Below are 25,312 nucleotides of genomic sequence, written 5' to 3' on the forward strand. Positions count from 1 at the left end.
GGTGGAGGGTGCGCCCAGGGAGGGTAGGCGCGCCCCCTACCTCGTGGCCTCCTCGATTGTTTCTTGACGCCCATTCCAAGTCTCCTGGATCACGTTTGTTGAGAAAATCACGTTCCCGAAGGTTTCATTCCGTTTGGACTCCGTTTGATATTCCTTTTCTGCGAAACACTGAAATAGGCAAAAAACAACAATTTGGGCTTGTCCCAAAAATTATATAAAAGTGTAAAATAAAGCCCATTAACATCCAAGACAGATAATATAATAGCATGGAGCAATCAAAAATTATAGATGTGTTGGAGACGTATCAAGTATCACATTGTGAACAACTGAAATAAACAAGGCATACTTCAAACAACCAGATATAGCAATTAAAACTGGACATATTCTCACTACACTACAAAAGGGACTCGAAAAACAAATCATGGGTTTCCCCCTATGAAGAGGCACGACAAAACAAATCATGGGTTTCCTCACTTGTCATAGATGGGCTCGTTCTCGTGGGAAGAGCACGAACCCTGGATGCGCTCCATGTTGTCACAGATGGGCTCCTTCCCCTTGAAAGATCACGGTTGTAGGGTGCCCTCCTTGATACCGCAGACGGGCGCTTTCCCCTTGGAAGAGCAGATGGGATCTTTCCCCTTGGAAGAGCCGGAGAGGGTGCCCTCCTCATGGTCGCCATCGATGAGGTCTGACTTGGAAGCTGTGTATCCCAAGCCAGCGTCACAGAACATGTCCTTTAGAAATGAAAAAAGGGGCTCGATGGTGATCTAGAATGGAAAATTATTGACAGCGAGCCAGAGGAGATCAGCGGCGGGGCCATGGATGAGATCGACGGCGGTTGAACCTGAGGGGTTGGGGTGGGCCACTTAACCTCTGACATAGCCTGCCTCAAGCTGTCGGTGTCGATGACCTCGATGTCGTAGCCTGCGGCCGAGACATGCTCGCTTACTCTAGCCTGCTGCTTGAGTGCCTGCTGCCAGTAATGGTCGTCAGCTTCCTCGGCAACATCGAGCGAAGAGACCGCTATGCACCTCTTTTGGGCCAGTCGCTCCTCGAGCTCCACGGGAAGCGAAGCCAGGCTTAGAATGCAACGCTCTGGAGTGGGGGATGGGGATGGGGATGAGGATCTGTGGGAAAGGGGGCGTTTGGCAGGCGTCATCTAAGAAACTCAGGGCGACCTGGGTATGGAGATTGGTGGGTAAGCTGCACGGGCAAAACCGGTAGATGTTGACAATGGAGGCCTTGCGGCGGCGGCGAGGACCTTGCTAGGGTTTTGAGCTAGGGAGGGTGTGTGTGTGCGCGTGCACACCCGAGGAGGTTTTGGTGTGTGTGTGTGTGTTGTGTGTGTGTGGACGGGGCGCAGGGTGTTTGAGGAAATGATGCGGGTACTGACAATTTTACTACGCGGGAGTGAAATGCCGGGCTATTGAAAATTTTGATGATAGTGCATCGCACACGGTCCAGAGATAACAACAGTGTGTTATGAAATAGAAAAACCCTCGAGGCGGGCAGATATTTTCTAGGGATGCAGGCGGGATTGGGAACAAGAAACATCGCACACGGTCTGGAGATAAAAACTGTGTGTTATGAAACAAAAAAACCCTCGAGGTGGGTAGATATTTTCTAGGGATGCAGGCGGGATTGGGAACAAGAAACATCGCACACGGTCGGGAGATAAAAACCGTGTGTTATGAAACAGAAAAACCCTCAAGGCGGGCAGATATTTTTGAGAGGGGGGGCCTCGTGGAGCCCAATGTACTGTGCGGATGTGTGTGTGACAGGGGCACCGGCGTGGCACACGGTTAGTTTGAGTGAACTGTGTCTGTTGCGTCATCTGACTTGTCTAATGTTCATAAATTTGGCGAAAAATGACGTGGGAGAGGGTCAGAACACGAACACACTTGCATGTGGACCAAATTTATGTATCAAAAGGGTGGTTTGATTTTCAAATACCAAATACAACTTCGGTGTGGCACCTCTCTTGCAAAGTGCATGGTATTGCTTTCCCCCACCCCACCCCCTCGTGTCGGCACGAAGGGAACCCTAAGCTATGAATGCATGCCCCCTCCCCCCCAACCGAGGTTCACCTAGCAAAGTGCGAAGTAGCTAGCAGCCCCCTCCTCCCTCGTGTCGGCATGAAGGGAATGCTAAGCTATGAATGCATGCCCCCCAACCGAGGTTCATTCACCTAGCAAAGTGCGAAGTAGCTAGCAGCCCCCCCTCCCTCGTGTCGGCATGAAGGGAATCATAAGCTATGAATGCATGCCCCCCCCCAACCGAGGTTCACCCTAGCAAAGTGTGAAGTAGCTAGCAGCCCTCCCTCCCTCGTGTCGGCACGAAGGGAATCCTAAGCCATGACTGCATGCCCCCCCAACCGAGGTTCACCCTAGCAAAGTGTGAAGTAGCTAGCCGCCCCCTCCCTCGTGTCGGCACAAAGGGAATCCTAAGCTATGAATGCATGCCCTCCAACCAAGGTTCACCTAGAAAAGTGTGAAGTAGCTAGCAGCCCCCCTCCCTTGTGTTGGAACGAAAGGAATCCTAAGCTATGAATGCATGCCCCCCCCCCAAACTAGGTTCACCTAGCAAAGTGTGAAGTAGCTAGCAGCCCCCCCCCCTCGTGCCGGCACGAAGGGAATCCTAAGCTATGAATGCATGCCCCCTCCCCCCCAACGGAGGTCCACCTAGCAAAGTGCAAAGTAGCTAGCAGCCCCCCTCGTGTCGCCAAGAAGGGAATCCTAAGCTATGAATGCATGCCCCCCCCCACCCAACCGAGGTTCACCTAGCAAAGTGCGAAGTAGCAACCCCCCCCCCACACACACACACACTTTCAGTCGGCGGGCCGGAGAGGCATATCTCACCAAGATGGATCGTAAAACGGACCAAGAATAATCCACCTTGGTCGTACAACCTCTCTTGTTGTTGGTCAAAGTGATGGCCGTCCATGCGACCCCGGAGAATGGCTAGCTCGCCAATAATCACGCAAGTAGCTAGTCCCAAAAGATAACAAATGCATGCGTGTGGCCCAAACATATGTAGGAGAGGTGTGTTTTTGAGTAACAATGGAACAACTTTGATGTGGCACCATGATTTCGAACTAGAAATCCCCACAGTGAGTGAGGGTTAGGTTGACGATGCATATGTTGTTACACCACACTTCAAGCCAACGACGGGGATTCATGCATGCATGTGTGCATAGTATATGCGCTCAAACTTAAGGTCTGAATCTCACCATGACCTATACTACGATAACACGAACCAAATGAAGAATCCACCATGGTAACCTATCTTGTTGTTGGTCAAGGTGATCATGGATGTCCACACGGGCCCACGAATATATAGGCTTGTCGCCGATAACCACGCGAGGGAGTGTACCATTCGAAGGCAACCACTACATGCATATGTATGGAGGTGATGCGTGCATGCATGTTTGAATACACAACATTGATGTGGTGTGTGCGTCAAAAATCATACACTAGCTCCCCACACAGAGAGAGATCGGTTCATGATGTGTCATTGTACTAGCCACTTCAACTCGATGGGAGGGATTCATGCATACACATGCATGTGTGTGTGCTCAAACTATATCATGCATGTCATCCCAGAGCAAAAAAAATAACCCCCTCCTAAGTCAAATTAACCTCTCTTGTTGTCAGGCAAAAAGTAGTGATGGACCAAGCGGGCCCATAGATAGAAAGCATCAATATCGCTGATAACCGCTTAAGTGGGTGTGAGAGGACAACCACCACCGCTTTGCATGTGGGCCAAACGTATATATGTTGAATACCCAAAATGCACAACTTTGATGTGCCACATGCCTCAAAAATCGTAAACCATGCACCCACACAGAGTGAGGTTCATCAAGCGTACTACATAGGATGGTCCCCTTTGATGTCTACTACACAACCTTCTTCTTGTAGACGTTGTTGGGCCTCCAAGTGCAGAGGTTTGTAGGACAGTAGCAAATTTCCCTCAAGTGGATTACCTAAGGTTTATCAATCCATGGGAGGCGTAGGATGAAGATGGTCTGTCTCAAACAACCCTGCAACCAAATAACAAAGAGTCTCTTGTGTCCCCAACACAGCCAATACAATGGTAAATTGTATAGGTGCACTAGTTCGGCAAAGAGATGGTGATACAAGTGCAATATGGATAGTAGATATAGGTTTTTTGTAATATGAAAATATAAAAACAGCAAGGTAACTAATGATAAAAGTGAGCGTAAACGGTATTGCAATGCGTTGAAACAAGGACTAGGGTTCATACTTTCACTAGTGCAAGTTCTCTCAACAATAATAACATAATTGGATCATATAACTATCCCTCAACATGCAACAAAGAGTCACTCCAAAGTCACTAATAGCGGAGAACAAACTAAGAGATTATGGTAGGGTACGAAACCACCTCAAAGTTATCCTTTCTGATCGATCTATTCAAGAGTCTGTAGTAAAATAACATGAAGCTATTCTTTCCGTTCAATCTATCATAGAGTTCGTACTAGAATAACACCTTAAGACACAAATCAACCAAAACCCTAATGTCACCTAGATACTCCAATGTCACCTCAAGTATCCGTGGGTATGATTATACGATATGCATCACACAATCTCATATACATCTATTCGAACCAACACAAAGTACCTCAAAGAGTGCCCCAAAGTTTCTACCGGAGAGTCAAGACGAAAACGTGTGCCAACCCCTATGCATAGGTTCATGGGCGGAACCCGCAAGTTGATTACCAAAACATACATCAAGTGGATCACGTTATATCCCATTGTCACCACAGATAAGCACATGCAAGACATACATCAAGTGTTCTCAAATCCTTAAAGACTCAATCTGATAAGATAACTTCAAAGGGAAAACTCAATTCATCACAAGAGAGTAGAGGGGGAGAAACATCATAAGATCCAACTATAATAGCAAAGCTCGCCATACATCAAGATTGTACCACCTCAAGAACATGAGAGAGAGAGAGAGAGATCAAACACATAGCTACTGGTACATACCCTCAGCCCCGAGGGTGAACTACTCCCTCCTCGTCATGGAGAGTGTCGGGATGATGAATATGGCCACCGGAGAGGGATTGCCCCCTCCGATAGGGTGCCGGCACGGGTCTAGATTGGTTTTCGATGGCGACGGAGGCTTCTGGCGGTGGAACTCCTGATCTATTGTGCTCCCCGAAGTTTTTAGGGTATATGGGTATATATAGGAGGAAGAAGTATGTCGGTGGATCTCGAAGCTGTCCACGAGGCAGGGGGCGCGCCCAGGGGGGTGGGTGCGCCCCACCCTCATGGGTAGCCCGGGCTCCTGCTTCATCTCCGATACTCCGTGGGCTTCTTCTGGTCCAAAAATAAGTTCCGTGAAGTTTCAGGTCAATTGGACTCCTTTTGATTTTCCTTTTCTGCGATACTCTAAAACAAGGAAAAACATAAATTGGGACTGGGCTCTGCGTTAATAGGTTAGTCTCAAAAATAATGTAAAAGTGTATAATAAAGCCCATAAACATCCAAAACAGATAATATAATAGCATGGAACAATCAAAAATTATAGATACGTTGGAGACGTATCAGCATCCCCAAGCTTAATTCCTGCTCGTCCTCGAGTAGGTAAATGATAAAACAGAATTTTTGATGTGGAATGCTACCTAACATATTTATCCATGTAATTCTTCATTGTGGCGAGAATATTCAGATCCATAAGATTCAAGACAAAAGTTTAATATTGACATAAAAATAATAATACTTCAAGCATACTAACAAAGCAATCATGTCTTCTCAAAATAACATGGCCAAAGAAAGTTATCCCTACAAAATCATATAGTATGGCTAAGCTCCATCATCACCACACAACGTATTTAAATCATGCACAACCCCAATGACAAGCCAAGCAATTGTTTCATACTTTTGGTGTTCTCAAACTTTTTCAATCTTCACGCAATATATGAGCGTGAGACATGGATATAGCACTATGGTGGAATAGAATGGTGGTTGTGGAGAAGACAAAAAAGGGGAAGATAGTCTCACATCACCTAGGCGTATCAATGGGATATGGAGATGACCATTAATAGATATCAATGTGAGTGAGTAGGGATTTCCATGCAACGGATGCACTAGAGCTATAAGTATATATGAAAGATCAACAAAAAGAACTAAGTGGTTGTGCATCCAACTCGCTTGCTCACGAAGACCTAGGGCATTTTAAGGAAGCCCATCATTGGAATATACAAACCAAGTTCTATAATGAAAAATTCCCACTAGTATATGAAAGTGATAACATAGGAGACTATCTATGAAGATCTTGGTGCTACTTTGAAGCACAAGTGTGGTAAAAGGATAGTAGCATTGTCCATTCTCTCTTTTTCTGTCATTTTTTTATTTGGGCCTTTTCTCTTTTTTTATGGCCTCTTTTTTTTAGTCCGGAGTCTCATCCCGACTTGTGGGGGAATCATAGTCTCCATCATCCTTTCCTCACTAGGACAATGCTCTAATAATGATGATCATCACACTTTTATTTACTTACAACTCAATAATTACAACTCGATACTTAGAACAAGATATGACTCTAAATGAATGCCTCCGGCGGTGTACCGGGATGTGCAATGACTCATGAGTGACATGTATGAAAGAATTATGAACGGTGGCTTTTCCACAAATACAATGTCAACTACATGACCATGCATAGCAATATGACAATAATGGAGCGTGTCATAATAAACAGAACGGTGGAAAGTTGCATGGCAATATATCTCGGAATGGATATGAAATGCCATAATAGGTAGGTATGGTGGCTGTTTTGAGAAAGATATATGGTGGCTTTATGGTACCGGCGAAAGTTGTGCGATACTAGAGAGGCTAGCAATGGTGGAAGGATGAGAGTGCGTATAATCCATGGACTCAACATTAGTCATAAAGAACTCACATACTTATTGCAAAAATCTATTAGTTATCGAAACAAAGTACTATGCGCATGCTCCTAGGGGGATAGATTGGTAGGAAAAGACCATCGCTCGTCCCCGACCGCCACTCATAAGGAGGACAATCAATAAACAAATCATGCTCCGACTTCGTCACATAACGGTTCACCATACGTGCATGCTACGGGAATCACAAACTTCAACACAAGTATTTCTCAAATTCACAACAACTCAAATAGCATGACTTTAATATCACCATCTTCATATCTCAAAACAATCATCAAGTATCAAACTTCTCATAGTATTCAATGCACTTTATATGAAAGTTTTTATTATATCCCTCTTGGATGCCCATCATATTAGGACTAAATTCATAACCAAAGCAAACTACCATGATGTTCTAAAGGACTCTCAAAATAATATAAGTGAAGCATGAGAGATCAATTATTTCTATAAAATAAAACCACCGCCATGCTCTAAAAGGGTATAAGTGAAGCACTAGAGCAAATGACAAACTACTCCGAAAGATATAAGTGAAGATCAATGAGTAGTCGAATAATTATGCAACTATATGAAGACTCTCTAACATTTAAGACTTTAAGATCTTGGTATTTTATTCAAACAGAAAGAAAAACAAAAGAAAATAAAATGACGCTCCAAGCAAACACATATCATGTGGCGAATAAAAATATAGCTCCAAGTAAAGTTACTGATGAACAAAGACGAAAGAGGGGATGCCTTCCGGGGCATCCCTAAGCTTAGGCTCTTGGTTGTCCTTGAATATTGCCTTGGGGTTCCTTGGGCATCCCCAATCTTAGGCTCTTGCCACTCCTTATTCCATAGTCCATCGAATCTTTACCCAAAACTTGAAAACTTCACAACACAAAACTTAACAGAAAACTCGTAAGCTCCGTTAGTATAAGAAAATAAATCACCACTTAGGTACTGTTTTGAACTCATTCTAAATTTATATTGATGTAATATCTACTGTATTCCAGCTTCTCTATGGTTCATACCCTCTGATACTACTCATAGATTCATCAAAATAATCAAACAACACATATAAAACAGAATCTGTGAAAAACAGAACAGTCTGTGGTAATCTGGATCAAACGTATACTTCTGGAACCCCAACAATTCTAAAATAAATTGCTGGACATGAGGAATTTATCTATTTATCATCTTCAAAAAGAATGAACTAAATAGCACTCTCCAATAAAAAATTGCAGCAATTCTCGTGAGCGCTAAAGTTTCTGTTTTTTAGAGCAAGATCAACAAGACTTTCCCCAAGTCTTCCCGACGGTTCTACTTGGCACAAACACTAATTAAAACATAAAAACTCAATCATAACAGAGGCTAGATAAATTATTTATTGCTAAACAGGATCAAAAAGCAAGGAACAAAAATAAAGTTGGGTTGCCTCCCAACAAGCACTATCATTTAACACCCCTAGCTAGGCATGATGATTTCAATGATGCTCACATAAAAGATAAGAATTGAAAGATAAAGAGAGCATCATGAAGAATATGACTAGCACATTTAAGTCTAACCCACTTCCTATGCATAGGGAATTTGTGAGCAAACAACTTATGGGAACAATAATCAACTAGCATAGGAAGGCAAAACAAGCATAACTTCAAAACTTTAAGCACATAGAGAGGAAACTTGATATTATTGCAATTCCTACAAGCATATATTCCTCCCTCATAATAATTTTCAGTAGCATCATGAATTAATTCAACAATATAACTATCACATAAAGCATTATTTTCATGATCCACAAGCATAGAATTTTTATTACTCTCCACATAAGCAAATTTCTTCTCATGAATAATAGTGGGAGCAAACTCAACAAAATAATTATCATGTGAGGCATAATCCAATTGAAAACTAAAATCATGATGACAAGTTTCATGGTTATCATTATTTTTTATAGCATACAAGTAATCACAATAATCATCATAGATAGCAACTTTGTTCTCATAATCAATTGGAACCTCTTCCGAAATAGTGGATTCATCACAAAATAAAGTCATGACCTCTCCAAATCCACTTTCATCAATATAATCATTATAAGTAGCAGGCATGCTTTCATCATAATAAATTTGCTCATCAAAACTTGGGGGACAAAAAATATCATCTTCATCAAACATAGCTTCCCCAAGCTTGTGGCTTTGCATATCGTTAGCATCATGGATATTCAAGGAATTCATACTAACAACATTGCAATCATGCTCATCATTAGTGCCAAACATTCTAATGCATTCTTCTTCTAGCATTTGAGCACAATTATCGGAATCCTTATTTTCATGATAGATATTAAAAAGATGAAGCATATGAGGTGCTCTTAATTCCATTTTTTATAATTTTCTTTTATAGACTAAACTAGTGATAAAACAAGAAACAAAAAGATTCGATTGCAAGATCTAAAGATATACCTTCAAGCGCTAACCTCCCCGGCAACGGCGCCAGAAAAGAGCTTGATGTCTACTACACAACCTTCTTCTAGTAGACGTTGTTGGGCCTCCAAGTGTAGAGGTTTGTAGGACAGTAGCAAATTTCCCTCAAGTGGATGACCTAAGGTTTATCAATCCGTGGGAGGCGTAGGATGAAGATGGTCTCTCTCAAACAACCCTGCAACCAAATAACAAAGAGTCTCTTGTGTCCCCAACACACCCAATACAATGGTAAATTGTATAGGTGCACTAGTTCGGCGAAGAGATGGTGATACAAGTGCAATATGGATAGTAGATATAGGTTTTTGTAATCTGAAAATATAAAAACAGCAAGGTAACTAATGATAAAAGTGAGCGTAAACGGTATTGCAATGCGTTGAAACAAGGCCTAGGGTTCATACTTTCACTAGTGCAAGTTCTCTCAACAATAATAACATAATTGGATCATATAACTATCCCTCAACATGCAACAAAGAGTCACTCCAAAGTCACTAATAGCGGAGAACAAACGAAGAGATTATGGTAGGGTACGAAACCACCTCAAAGTTATCCTTTCTAATCGATCTATTCAAGAGTCCGTAGTAAAATAACATGAAGCTATTCTTTCCGTTCAATCTATCATAGAGTTCGTACTAGAATAACACCTTAAGACACAAATCAACCAAAACCCTAATGTCACCTAGATACTCCAATGTCACCTCAAGTATCCGTGGGTATGATTATACGATATGCATCACACAGTCTCAGATTCATCTATTCAAACCAACACAAAGTACCTCAAAGAGTGCCCCAAAGTTTCTACCGGAGAGTCAAGACGAAAACGTGTGCCAACCCCTATGCATAGGTTCATGGGCGGAACCCGCAAGTTGATCACCAAAACATACATCAAGTGGAGCACGTGATATCCCATTGTCACCACAGATAAGCACATGCAAGACATACATCAAGTGTTCTCAAATCCTTAAAGACCCAATCCGATAAGATAACTTCAAAGAGAAAACTCAATTCATCACAAGAGAGTAGATGGGGAGAAACATGATAAGATCCAACTATAATAGCAAAGCTCGCGATACATCAAGATCGTACCACCTCAAGAACACGAGAGAGAGAGAGAGGGAGAGAGAGATAGATAGATAGATAGATAGAGAGAGAGAGAGATCAAACACATAGCTACGGGTACATACCCTCAGCCCTGAGGGTGAACTACTCCCTCCTCGTCATGGAGAGCACCAGGATGATGAAGATGGCCACCGGAGAGGGATTGCCCCCTCCGGCAGGGTGCCGGAACGGGTCTAGATTGGATTTCAATGGCTATGAAGGCTTCTCGCGGTGGAACTCCCGATCTATTGTGCTCCCCGAAGTTTTTAGGGTATATGGGTATATATAGGAGGAAGAAGTACGTCGGTGGATCTCCGGGCTATCCACGAGGCAGGGGGTGCGCCCAGGGGGTGGGCGTGCCCCCCACCCTCGTGGGCAGCCCGGGACTCTCCTGGTCCATCTCCGATACTCTGTGGGCTTCTTCTGGCCCATAAATAAGTTCCATGAAGTTTCAGGTCAATTGGACGCCTTTTGATTTTCCTTTTCTACGGTACTCTAAAACAAGGAAAAAAACAGAAACTGGCACTGGGCTCTGGGTTAATAGATTAGTCCCAAAAATAATATAGAAGTGTATAATAAAGCCCATAAACATCCAAAACAGATAATATAATAGCATGGAACAATCAAAAATTATAGATACGTTGGAGACGTATCACCCTTCCCCCCTCTTCACTGGATACTATATGTTCCTGCCTTAATATATGTACGATCCAAAAGAATCCTCATCGATGGTGAAATTAATTAACCTCTCCCGATGTAGGTAAGTGATGCATGCATGCATCGACGATGGCCTCGTGGGCCCACAGATGGAAGCGTCACACGTGAGTGTCCTAGCTAGGATATGCATGTGGCCCAAAAAGGTGTTGTGTGATGTTTGAATAGCCAATTTCACAATTTTGATGTGGCACGTGCCTCGGAAACCAGAAATTCCCGACACTGAGTGAGGTGTACTTGTTCACGGACGCGTACGTATAGTGTATATGCTTGTCCCCTCCCACCTCTTCGACGCGTTATATATACCACCATAACACAAACAAAAAAGATTCTGCCTTGCTGGTCAAATTAACCTCACTGTAGGCTGTTCATCAAAGTGATGGACGACGACCTCGCGGGCCCACAGAAAGTGTCACGCACGAGTATCGAGTGTTGTGTAGGACAACCATCGACTACATGTGGCCAAAACATGTATGTATGAAAGGGTTGTGTAATATTTTAAATAACGATTTCACGACTCTGATGTGGCACCGACCTGCCTAACAAAACGGCCAACCCACACGGTGGCTCACAACTCGTAGTGTACTGCGAGCCACCCGCCACCCCCAGACGCACACACCCCCACACACGTCGTGAATCCACCGCAACTACGATCCATGTTAAATTAATTATCCCGGCGTGAACATATATGTTACCAAAGGAGGGACGTTTTAATTTCAGAAAAATCACAGAGATCATTAAGACGTTTTAGTACATTAATTGATTGATTTTCTACGGGTATAATGTGCAAAAATAAAATTTGAGCTACATGCACACGTGAAAGTGCACCTAAATGGATTGCAAAAAGACATGTGTCTCACTGGGTGCATGTTTACTCCCCGTGCAACAAATTTCAAACATTGAGAATCTTGATTTTTAAATTCTACTACATCCAAAACTTATTTGAAGTTTATGAAACTTATCGTGTTGTCATATGAACACCAATACAAAGTGGCATTGTACTTTTTTTGTCAAATTTGAGACCAGTTTTGATATAATATTTATCTAATTACAGACGGGAGATTAGTAATAATTGGGAACCAATATCCTAAACGGATTATTTATTCGAATCATGAGCGCTAGACCAGCAATGGATATGTGCCATGCTTCGGTTAAGCAATAAAGCGACAGCATTAATCATCCAAATAGAAAAACAATATACGTGCCGCTGCGTGACCCGTGTGCCCTGCGAGTAGGCGTGAGTTCACGAGATGCATGCGAGTAGTCCGCCGCGCATGCAGACAGGGAGCGTGCGTGCAGGTGTGTGAATTGACGGAGGCGTGCTCACCGCGTAGTGTCATCAGGAGGCGTGCGAGTAGGTGTGTGAAACTTTGGTAGGCATGCCAGCAGTCCGGTGCGCAGGCCCGCCGGGAGGTGAGCCATCGGTTTGACCACCGCCTGCCTGTCTCCCACAACTCCCACTACTCCATATTAATGGTGCTCCCGAGCGTCTGCACCCCAATCCTCGCCACACACACATAATTCTCTCTCTTCGCTTGCATCCTCGACGCCGCTCTCAGTCCTCAAAGCCGCCAGTGTATGAGGATGCCGCCGAAGCGCCCCATCGGAGGGAGTGGCAATTTCAGGGCTGCTAAAGCACTGGAGCATGACGTGGAGATGGAGACAGAGGTTGTCGTCACCGCTGGCGAGTTATCACTGCACCCTGACGTTGTCGACGGTGTCGAGCTTCCACAGCCGGAGGCGGAGTTCCAAACCGACTCCGACAACCACTCTGGCGACGACTCCGACGATGACGGACAGCTGGTTAGTCATCTATACCCATTTATGTGTCAAATAGATCATAGGGTTTCTCTGGTTACTCCTGCCTCCCCCTTTTTGGAATAGAAATCTTGTGGTTATGTTCTCCCAATCCATGAAATCTGAGTAAGTTTCGTTAGATCCGTGTAGTGTATTGATTGTTTGAATGGTACAGGTGATAAGTGATTAGTTGTTTCATATGTGCAAATGATTTCTGCTAGTAATCCCACTAGGGTTAGTGTTCGTGCTAATAATTCCTAGCCAGGACTTGACAATTGATTTTGAATGACCTACATATGTTTGTGCTATTATTTTTTTCAAGATTGGTCTGTACATAGACGACTATGCTTAAAAATTGAACCATAATCTCTGGATATGTAAAAATAAATAGTCATAAATTCCTAATCCTACTTCACGGCATGCAATCAGTGATTTGATGCCAAATTTATTTTACTATTTGTATAGGTGCAGTCTGACGATGTGGACAGCAAGGATGAAGATGCCCAGAGGAGGTACAAGAGGCAAATCCTGAGGGAGCTTTATGCGGGAATGCATAACAGGCATATTAGGACCTGGAACAGCGGCTATGGACGCCAATTTTGCAACAACAAGCTTCATGACGCGTATCTAAATGTTCTGGCGCATGCAAGAGGACGGGCCGTTGGCTCCTTCAAGCAGAAGTATTCTCGTAGGGTGGTGCACGGCGCGTACGCCGAGTACCTGGAGAAGCTTAAGATCGTGCCAGCATGGGAGATGAGCTATGGGATGGATCAAACTATCTACGCTTGAGTATGCTTAATGACGCTTGAACTATGTACTTATGGTTGATCTATGCTTATGTACGTGTACGCTTATTATCTATGTCTAAGTATGTTAAATATTTGGTCAAAATTTGGTAAAAAAATCAAAGGGGACCAATAAACCAGGACGGAGGTAGTACGTCAATCACACAAGGTTCCCAAAATTAGAACCGTGTATAATGACTTTCATTTTGCCTATTGCGTCAATCACACATGGTTCGCTCTAGCAAACTGTCGGAGTAAATGACCACGGGTAGCCTAGCCGGCTCCCCCTGGCCCTTCTGAAAAAATTACGAGCCGATCCAGCCCTCAAGAATCCAAGACGTGGGGCCGCCTTCCCCTTGCCGGCTGTCTCCCAGGCCGACTGTCGGAAGGCGGCCCGGCTTTAGCCCTCATGAAGAAAGCCGCGGGAGGGCCGGCTCCAAGAAGCCGGTCGCAAGAAGCCGACTCCCACAAAGCGGTCAAGATCGTACCCTCGAAGTCTGCATCCACATAACGGCGACGTGACGGGGTGTGGCTACGGTAAAGCCTGCCACCCCCGAATCCCAGGACACGCCAGGCACAGTGCACCGTACGGGGTGGCCATGACCCGTCCAGCGCGGCACTGTTGCCATGATGACCCTGATGCCACCCACGACGGGCTGTCAGCGCGGCCCACGGGCGGTGGGCCCCTTCAGGCAGAGAGACACCTGAAGGCGGCCAGGACTCCCCCAGTCGGCCCAAGACGGGGCCGGCTCCCCACAGCCGGCTTGCTTCCTCCCTCGAAGGAGACGCCCCATTAAGGGGACAAGACGAGGCGTGGCTACAGCGATCGCCCGCCGGGCGGCGGCACTATAGCCACGCTTACCTCGGTGAAGCCCTCGTCACCAGGTTTGAGGCAACAGTGACCAGCCGCCGACAAGGCCCTTGACAGTGGGGCCTGCCTGTCGACCAAGGAGCCGGCAGCCGGCGGGACCCACTAGCCGGCGGGCCCCAGCAGCCGGCGCAGAAGCCGGCGAGCGTAGACACAGACGGCTAGGGCCCACGCCCAGCCGGATTACCATTGTACCCCCGGGGGGTGGGCCTATATAAACCCCCCGGGGCACCCATGCAAAGGGTTGATCTGAGCTAGTTTTAGACACCACATAGAGAGGAGAGGAGAGCTAGCGGTGCCCTTCTTCTTCTTCTCGCCAAACAGCTCAAGGAGCATCTTGTAGCCACTCGTTCATCTAGTGATCATGCGGAGACCCCGCAGAGCAGCAGTAGGGGTGTTATCTCCTCGGAGAGCCCTGAAGTTGGGTAAGATTCACCGGCGTGCATGTCTTCGCCTCATCCCGCTTCCAGGCACCGGCGACGTCTTACTAGCTCCCACAATGATAAGCCTCCCGTTGGCATATATCGCACCTACCACCCGACATTTGGCGCCCACCATGGGGCCAGGTGCACCGTCATCCGGAGATCTGTTCTGGACGGGAACCCTCTTCCTCCCCAGCGAGCGTAGCCAGCCCGGCACGCCCGATGGCGCTTGCCATGACGCACTGCAAGGCGTCGCCAGCGTCTGCGCAAAAAGCGGCCTCGCTGATCTCCTTGACGAGACCCTCATCTCCGACGAGCCCGCCTCTGACGCGGGCACCGACCACCTCGTCAACCTCCTCGGCCAGCTCCACGTCTCCGGCGAGCTTGCTGTGGACTTGGAGTCTGTTGGCTCCACTGATCCGATGCCTGTCGACTCCGACACGGCCTCGCTCGACGCTTTCCCCACCGACGTCGCGATCTACAACGACCCGCTTCCCTGGGCCGATGGCTGCGACGGTGCCCCCACCGAGGTGATGGTCATCAGCCACGGCGGCGCTTCTGGCAAGAACGCCCTCGACGCCCCGCATGCAGCGGTCCACGACTTGTCCATCCCCCTCCCAGCCGATGTCGACGCCGAAGCACTGGAGGCTCGCCACCTTGCCCTCCTCGCGGAGGGTCGGAAGTTGGCTTCCATGAGACGCCTCACCGAGGCCCACCAGCATGAAGCCGACCGTGCCGCCTTTGGCACGCCGCCCCCAGGCGGGCCAAGCTGAGCCAGCGTTGTCAGACAGCGCGCGCTGCCCTCGCCGACACGCTAGGAGTCGACCGCCCAGTCTACGCCACTCCACTCGAGAACCTACACGCCGCCCAGGCGGCCGTAGACGAGCTAGACAGACTGGGGGCCGAAGAACTCCCCCACATGACCAGACGCATCCAGCAACTAATCGATGCAGCCGCACAGCGGCACGAAGCCGACGCCCGCGCGGAAAGCCCTCCCTCGTGCCGAGAGCACGGCGTGACGTCCCGGACGCCGACTGCGGGTAAAACCCGCGCGCGACACGAGAAGGAGCCGGCTGCAAGCCGAAGCCGAACCCGGACCTCCATCGAGTGAGACGCAGAAGGCCGTCCCCGGGCCGTGGAGTGGCGGGGCAACCCACCTCCGCCTTCGCCTCGTGGGGAGAGATATCCCACCCCACTGCCTGTCGCGCATCCGACTCTCAGCGGCTGACTAGGTCTCCGTGAAGGAGTCGGCGAGAACGACGCCCGCCATCAGATCGACCGCCTAGTGCGATCCCTGGCGCTAGAAGAAGAAGATGATGTCGGCCCGCCTTGCTTCGGCCCCCGCATCCGCGACGAGCCTTTACCCAAAGGGTTCTCGCTCCCAAGAGACACGCCCAAGTACAACGGGTCCGTGAAGCCGGAAGATTGGTTGATCGACTACTCCACAGCGGTTCGCATAGCAAACGGCAACAGGCGCGTTGCCGTGAAGTATGTGCCCCTCATGCTGCAAGGCACGGCGTGGACCTGGCTCAATAGCCTCAGGCCCTACAGCATCAACAGCTGGCTAGACTTCACAGAGGCCTTCGTCCGCAACTTCACCAGCACCTACAAGCGGGCCCCCAAGCCCAGACAGCTCTCCTTGTGCGTGCAAGGCCCCACCGAATCCACTCGCGACTACCTCGCGCGGTGGGCCGAGCTCCGCAACTCTTGCGAAGGGGTGCACGAGGTGCAAGCCATAGAATACTTCACCGCCGGATGCCGAGAAGGCACCCTCCTTAAGCACAAGCTCCTCTGCGACGAGCCGACTACCCTCGACGAGCTTCTGGTCATAGCGGACAAGTACGCCACCGCCGACTCCTCAATGAAGACTGAACTCCGGGTAGACGCGTCCGGGAAGGTAATCAACCCGGCGCCCAAGACGCCGGCTGGGGACTCCGACCGACGCCCGTACCAGAACGACCACAAGCGCAAGGGCCCCGTGCCGCTCTCCACCAGTCGGCAGGTGGCCATAGTCGAGGACAAGCAGCCCGAAGGGCGGCCTGCACCCAAGAAGCAGAAGGGCGGCAGGCCGGCTTGGCAGCCGGCCTTCTCCTACGAGCAAACTCTCGAGGCCCCGTGCAAGTTCCACAGCGGCGCGAAGCCGTCCAACCACACAACCCGAAGTGCCACTGGCTCACCCAAATCTCCAAAGGCGAAGGGCTCGCGCCGCCTCCGCCTGCTGGTCCGCCGCCTTCGGCTCCGCAGCTGCCGACCGCTCGGCCAGCAGTCGGAGCTGTGCACGATGAGTTCCCCGATGAGCATGCTGCCTATGTCGTCTTTACAAACCAGCCCGAAGGCCGGCGTAGCAGACGCCGAGAGCACCAGGAAGTCAACGTGGTCGCTACCAACCCTGCCGAGCACATGCACTGGTCAGAAAAGCCTATCAGCTGGAGCCGGGCCGACCACCCAGAGGTGATGCCATATCCCGGCTCTTATGCATTGGTTTTGGATGCCACCCTTGCAACGGACAGACGCGCCGCCTGTTTCTCCCGCGTGCTGATAGATGGCGGGAGCAGCATCAACATCATGTACCATGACACCCTGGAGAAGCTGAACGTCAAGACGAAGCAACTCATGCCTACTCGGACTGTGTTCCATGGCATTGTACCTGGCCTGTCCTGCGCCCCCATTGGCAAGATCAAGATTGATGTTCTCTTTGGGGACAAGGATCATTTCCGCCGAGAAGCGATCTGGTTTGAAGTGGTGGACCTAGAGAGCCCCTACCATGCATTGCTTGGCCGTCCTGCCTTGGCCAGGTTCATGGTTGTTCCCCACTATGCTTACCTCAAGATGAAGATGCTGAGCTCCAAGGCATCATCACCATAGCCGGCGATTACAAGAAATCTTCCGAGTGCGCTGCAGCCAGCAGCCGGCTGGCCGAGTCCCTTGTGATTGCCGAAGAAAAGAAGATGTTGGACCGAGTCGTGGCCATGGCCGGCAAACACCCGGCCCTGCCCCCCGATCCCAAGGAGTGTGATGCCCAAGGATCTTTCCAGCCGGCCAAGGAAACGAAGAAGATACCTCTTGACCCCGAGCACCCAGAAAGGTTTGCCGTCATCGGGGCAAACCTAAACATCAAATAGGAAGGTGAGCTCGCCGACTTCCTCCGTGAGAATCGGGATATCTTTGCATGGTCCCCTAAGGACATGCCTGGTGTTCCGAAGGAATTCGCCGAGCACAAGCTACACGTCCGAGAAGGCGCAAAACCAGTCAAACAACCCCTCCGCCGACTGTCGGAGGAGAAAAGAAGGATTGTGGGAGAGGAGATAGCCCGGCTTATGGCAGCTGGCTTCATTATGGAGGTTTTCTTTCCAGAGTGGCTCGCCAACCCGGTCCTCGTGCTAAAGAAGAACAACAAGTGGCGCATGTGCATAGACTACACGAGCCTCAACAAGGCCTGCCCCAAAGATCCCTTTGCCCTGCCAAGGATTGATCAAGTGATAGACTCCACGACCGGATGCGAGCTGTTGAGTTTCTTGGATGCTTACTCAGGATACCACCAGATAAAGCTAGATCCGGCTGACCGCCTAAAGACCGCCTTCATTATGCCATTCGGAGCTTTCTGCTACCTGACTATGACATTCGGTTTAAGAAATGCCGGTGCCACTTTTCAGCGTTGCATGCAGAAGTGCCTCCTCAAGCAGCTCGGCAGAAATGCCCACGTCTATGTAGACGACATTGTGGTGAAGACGGACAAGCGCGACACCTTGCTGGAGGACCTCAAGGAAACATTTGAGAACCTGCGCCGGTTCTAGATCAAGCTCAACCCCGAGAAATGCATGTTCGGAGTGCCAGCCGGCCAGCTCCTAGGCTTCCTGGTCTCCGAACGCGGCATTGAATGCAACCCAGTAAAGATCAAGGCCATTGAGAGAATGGCGATTCCCACCAAACTTCGAGACGTCCAGAAGTTCACCGGGTGCTTGGCCTCCCTGAACCGCTTCATCAGCCGGCTCGGAGAGAAAGCTCTCCCCCTCTACCGCCTCATGAAGAAGACCACTCACTTCGAGTGGAACAACCAAGCCGACCAAGCTTTTCACGAGCTGAAGAAGATGCTGGCCACGCCGCCTGTCTTGGCGGCGCCGATTGAGAAAGAGCCCATGCTCCTCTACATTGCTGCAACCAGCCGGGTGGTCAGCACCGTCATCATAGTCCAGCGCCCAGAAGAGGGCCGAGCCCAGCCGGTCCAGAGGCCGGTGTACTATTTGAGCGAGGTGTTGTCTACCTCGAAGCAGAACTACCCGCACTACCAGAAGATGTGCTATGGCATGTACTTCGCCGCCAAGAAGCTGAAGCCCTACTTCCAAGAGCACCCCATCACGATCGTATGCACCGCCCCGCTTGCCGAGATCATAGGCAGCCGGGATGCATCCGGCCGGGTGGCGAAATGGGCCATCGAGCTGGCCCCCTACACGATCTTCTACCAGCCTCGCACCGCCATCAAGTCCCAAGCATTGGCTGACTTCCTCGTCGACTGGGCTGAGACCCAGTACCTACCGCCAGCTCCCGACTCCACTCATTGGCGCATGCACTTCAACGGGTCCAAGATGCGCACCGGCTTGGGAGCCGGCGTCATCCTCACCTCTCCCAAAGGCGACAAGCTCAGATACATGCTGCAAATTCACTTTGCCGCCTCCAACAACGTGGCCGAGTACGAGGCCCTCATACACGGGCTCCGGCTTGCCAAAGAGCTCGGCATATGCCCGATCCTATGTTATGGCGACTCGGACTTGGTAGTCCAGCAATCATCCGGCGACTAGGACGCCAAGGACGCAAATATGGCAAGCTACCGCTTCCTCATTCAGCAGATCAGCGGGTACTTTGAAGGATGCGAGTTCCTCCACGTACCGCGAGCCAACAATGAGCCAGCTGATCAGCGGGTACTTTGAAGGATGCGAGTTCCTCCATGTACCACGTACTTTGAAGTCCAACGTCGAGCCGGAGCATACACAATTGTCAACAGAGAGCTCGTCAGGCGCAGTGTCACTGGAGTCTTCCAGCGATGCGTCGAGCAAGAGAAGGGCATTGCAATCCTCAGAGACATCCACCAAGGAGAATGCGGCCACCATGCGGCCTCAAGATCACTCGTCGCCAAAGCTTTCCGCCATGGGTTCTTTTGGCTGACTGCTTTGGATGACGCCAAGGAGTTAGTTAAACATTGCAAAGGGTGCCAAGTCTTCAGCTCCAAGCAACACATGCCGGCTTCGGCACTCAAGACCATTCCCCTCACTTGGCCCTTTGCCATTTGGGGACTGGACAAGGTGGGCCCATTCAAGATGGCGCGCGGCGGCATGACACATCTGCTTGTCGCCGTGGACAAATTCACCAAATGGATTGAGGCAAAGCCGATCAAGAAGCTGAATGGGCCGACTGCCGTGACATTCATCACAGATATAACAACTCGCTATGGCGTGCCACACAGCATCATCACCGACAACGACACGAATTTCGCCAAGGGAGCATTGGCACATTTCTGCGCGACGCAGGGCATCCGGTTGGACTTAGCGTCCGTTGCCCACCCGCAGTGAAACGGCCAAGTCGAGCGAGCCAACGGCCTCATCCTTTCCGGCATCAAGCCCCGACTGGTCATACCACTGGAATGTTCGGTCGGCTATTGGCTCGATGAGCTGCCGGCCGTCCTCCGGAGTCCGCGCACTACCCCAAACAAGTCAACCGGCTTCACTCCTTTCTTCCTCGTGTACGGTGCCGAGGCGGTCATCCCAAATGACATCGAGTTCAACTCGCCTCGGGTAACCATGTACACAGAGGCGGAGGCCAAGGAAGCATGAGAAGACGGCGGAAGACCTGCTGGAAGAAGGCCGGTTGTTAGCCCTCAGCCGGTCCGCCATCTACCAGGAGGGCTTGCGCCGCTACCACAGCCGGAAGGTCAGACCAAGATCTTTCCAAGAAGGCGACCTCGTGCTCCGGCTGATCCAGCGAATAGCCGGCCAGCACAAGCTCTCGGCCCCTTGGGAAGGCCCCTTTGTCATCAGCAGAGCGCTGGGAAGTGACTCCTACTACCTGATCGACGCACAGAAGCCGAAGGTACGAAAGAGAGACGACTCCGGCAAGGAGTCGGAACAACCATGGAACGCCAACCTCCTCCGAAGATTCTACAGTTGAAATGCAGTATGTATCACGCTAACTTTTGTACTAAGTACGAGACAATAGGCCCCCCGAGGAGAGCTCGGGGACTGCCATCTTTTATCTATAAATGAAGAGTATCATGCTTATGATCATATCATTACATTCACTTTTTTCGTCCGGCACCGGGTTCGACTAGTCGGCCCGGGGACTGGCCGCCTTGAGTTATATTAGAAGTCCTACCCGCGGTCAGACAAGTAGTGTGCCGGCACCCAAACCTTCTCTTGCCAAAAGTCACAGTTCGAAGAACCGGCTGTCCGGCTGGCAAGAGTTAAAGGCAGGAAAGGGCGCCCACACGAAAAACGGCTAGGGACTAACGGACTAATATAACAAAAGCCGGTTTTTCTCCCACCACCGACTGACTACCAGAGTAGCCGGCCGGCCGGCTTCCATTCACCTCGCTTCAATCTAAGAAAGCTCGAGTACTTGCCTTCCCCAAAAAATATATATAGCCAAGTTCTTCCCTAGCCACAGGCTGCAGAGCAGCTGCCGGTTGGGAAGGCAGCAGCCAGGGGAAGGTGGCAAAGGAAACAGCCTAAAGATAAAAATCATACGCGAATGGAAGCCAAACACACACACGATCATATTTACACAAAAGGCCTTCGAAAGGCCAACATTCAACATAGTTTGAATACACCCCCAGTGGGTGGAACTGCGCAAGTTTAATAAAAATTGTTCAAAGAGTAACAAGCAGGAAAAGCAAGGACGGCAGATTAAGCCAAGGGAGCGACTGGCGAGTCGGGCAGGTCGGTAGAGACGGCAGTGCTGGCTGGAGGAGTTGTCGGCTGGCGAACCTCAGCATGATCACCACCTCCCGCAGAGGGGGCGCTAGCACACGCCTCGTTGCTGGAGGCACGGTCAGGCTGGGGCTGGCTAGCCGCTTCACCGGCCGGCTCGACGTCTTCGCCTTCCTCTCCTTTGTCGTCTTCACCTTCATCGCTGGAAGCGATCTCCTCCGCCGAGTCCTCACCCACTGCCGGGTCCAGCCCGAACCATTCCTCCGGCTGAGCAACGCCATCGTCATTTATCTCAGGAGCAAAGACGCTGATGTCAGTGCACTTGGCGATCGTCGAGGCACGCTGAGCGATAGCCGGGCGCACCTCCTCCATCTCCTCGTCAGCCTCCAGCCGCCAGGTGCGCAGTTGGTCCAGGTTCAACCCGGGATACCAGGCTCGGACGAACTCCAGCGCCCACCCAGCTCCAAGTCGGGCCGCCGATGCCTTCCAGGCCTCGAAGTGGCCAACCGCAACCTCTAGCCAGTCGGCAGTCCGACTCGGGGTGCGGGGAATCGCTTTGCCTGGCCAGAGGGCAGCCAACACCTGCGCCCCGGTGCGCTGGAGGCGGCGGAGCATACGGTGAGCCAGCTGCAGCCGGGCTTGGACCGCCAAGAGTTGCTCCTCAAGCGTCTGGCTCGCGTCCGGCGCGATTTTAGCCCCCGCCTGCCGGCGCGCCTCGTGGTGGGCCTCGATGGTCTGGGTGGCAAAGACGGAGTAGCCGGGGAAGTAGTCTGCACAAAGAACAAAAAGCAGCACAAGTCAGAACACAAATCAGGGGGCAAGGGGCAAGCAAGGAGTGAGGAAGGCGGCTTACCATCGATCAGATCCTCAACCCGGCCGAAGCCCTCACTCAGCGCTTGTTTTGCCTCAGCCCAGCCCACCGCTTCAGTCTCGAACTCAGCTTTGAGGGCATCCTCGCTGTCATGCGCCTTCTTCAGGGCCGCCTTGTGGCTCTACTCCTGGTCGGCCAACTTCTTGGCCAGGCGGTCACGCTCCAGGACCAAGGCGTTGTACTCGGCTTCCTTGGCGCGAAGGGCGGCCTAGGCCCCGCTGAGCTGCCCCCTCAAGTCAGCATTGGCTCCTGCAAGCATGAAGACAAAGGAAAAATCAATAAGGAAGAAGTCGTCAGGGAAGATCCGACCCGACTGCTCAGCAGTCGGCCCGAATCTCGGGGACTACACCCAGTGGGTGCACTGACGCGCCCCCACAGGAGATGAACGAGACAAAGCACGCACTCCGGCTGTTGGTCAGGTCCTCGGTTTTCCGGCCCAGCTCCTGAGCCTGGGAGTTGAAGGCAGCAACGCGGAGGTTATGGTATTCCTGGAAGATCAGACAGGATGCAAGGATAAGATAGCTATCAGGACCTAGTAAGTTCCAAGCCGCCTGCTTAGCAGCCGACTCAGAACTCGGGGACTACACCCAGTGGGTGCGCTGACGCGCCCCCACGGAAGAAATCAAAAAAGCAAAACAACCAAGGCCAGAAGGCTCACCCGGATGACGGCCCGCGCCGTGAGGAACTCTTGGGCGGCCTGGGCTTGAAGCCGGTTCCGGACCTCCTGGGCAGCCGTGTTCAGCTCGGCCGTCCCCCCGCTGGGCGTCCACTCGGACGTGCTGGCGATGGCGGCCTCCAGGGCCTCCGCCGTCTGGCTGGCGCCCGCAGCTCTATGCGGCTCCGGCGCGGAGGTAGCTCCCCCTGCGCGCCGGCGAAATGCCGGCTGCACCTCGAGGCCGGCCCCTGCCTCTGGCTCGCCCCCGGCCGGCTGCTCTGGCGCCGCGGCTGGTTGGCTGCTTTGGCCCGCTCCAGTCGGCGCCGTCTGCGGCGCCTCCTCCACGAAGACCACGTGGTCCTCCCTCCTCTCCATCACCGGCGGGTCTTGGTCGACCTCCTCCGACGGGGGCACGGGGATGTCGGGGGCCACGGCGCGGAGGGGAACGACGAGCTGCGGAGGCTAGTTGTGCGAGGCCTCCGTCTCCGTCTTTGCGGCTGCTGCCTCCGCCCGTGCCTTGGCCGCCGCGTCAGCCTGCTCCTTCGCCGCCTGGGCGATCCTTCGCTCCGCCGCCTCCCGCTCCTCCCGCGCCTCCCATGCATTCCGCTCCGCGGCCTCCATGAGGTCGACGCGGGGATCCACGCGGCGGGAGCCTGAGGACCCTCCAGTCGGCCCGACTATGGAGCCGCCAGGACCTCACTCGAGGGAAAGCGGTGCCCTGCCCGGCGAGCAAAGAGAGGTTTAGAAGAACCTCAATCGAAGAGGACAACAAAAAATACAAGACGTTTAACGCTTACGCCGAGATCGCCTGCGGCTGTTTCACCGCCTTGCGGAAGCAGGCCGCCTTCGCGGCCGCCTCATCCCGCTTGGTCGTCGCCGTGGAACCCTTGGATTTCTTTGGCTGGCTGCCGAAGTAGGTCGACGCGGCCCGGCGTTTCTGCGCGCCGCCACGGGCAGCCGGCGCGGCAGACGGGCCCGCGCCTTGATGATCAAGCGCCGGCTGGCGGTGCGGAACAACTTCGACCTCGTCATCGTCCGCCCAGTCCTCGAGGCCGGCCCCGAGCCCCGCGCCGCCTGCCTCGTCGCCTTCCCCCATGATGGCATCTTCCATGGAGGCCACTCCTAGGTCCGGATCATCAACGCCGTCCACCCTGCGGTCGGGGAGGAGCTGGCGCTCTACCCCTGCGGCCCCGGCCGTCGGTGGAAGAAGAGGGTTCTGCTAAGGACAAACCAATTGATCAGTAGTCGGCCATCACGAGGCCGGATACAAAAAGGAAGAAAAGAAGAAAAACTTACGGCAGGCGAAGGGTTGGCGCGAGAATATGGCCCCTTGCCGTATCGCCAATCCTCGGCGAGCTTGCAGTTGGAGATGTAGTTCACCATGTAAGACACCTCGGCATGAGGCATCTCCCTGGTGCTCAGCCGGCATGGGTCGAAGCGGCCGCTCATCTGGCAAATCATGTGAGGCCGGCCTTGGAGCGAAAGTACTCGGCGCTCCATGAAGGCGGCCACCAGGTCGGCTCCGGTCAGGCCCTCCGACTGGATCATCACCCGGAGCCAGGAGACGGCTGCGTTCCCGGCGTGAGACAACGACCTGACCCGGTAGCTCCACGAGGGTTGCCTCCCAGCCGGCGAGCCGGCTACGTAAGCCGGCAGGTTGACGAAGTCGCCTTGCTGGGCGACGTTCTTCACGTAAAAATAGGACTTCTGCTAGAGCTTCACCGACTGGATCAGCGGGATGGGCGGGAACGGATTGTTCTCGCCCGTCCGCCTCATGGCAATGAAGGCTCCGTAGGGGGCGCGCACACCCGCGACA

Source organism: Triticum aestivum, chromosome 4A (genome assembly GCF_018294505.1).
Source record: "Triticum aestivum cultivar Chinese Spring chromosome 4A, IWGSC CS RefSeq v2.1, whole genome shotgun sequence".
NCBI lineage: Eukaryota > Viridiplantae > Streptophyta > Magnoliopsida > Poales > Poaceae > Triticum > Triticum aestivum.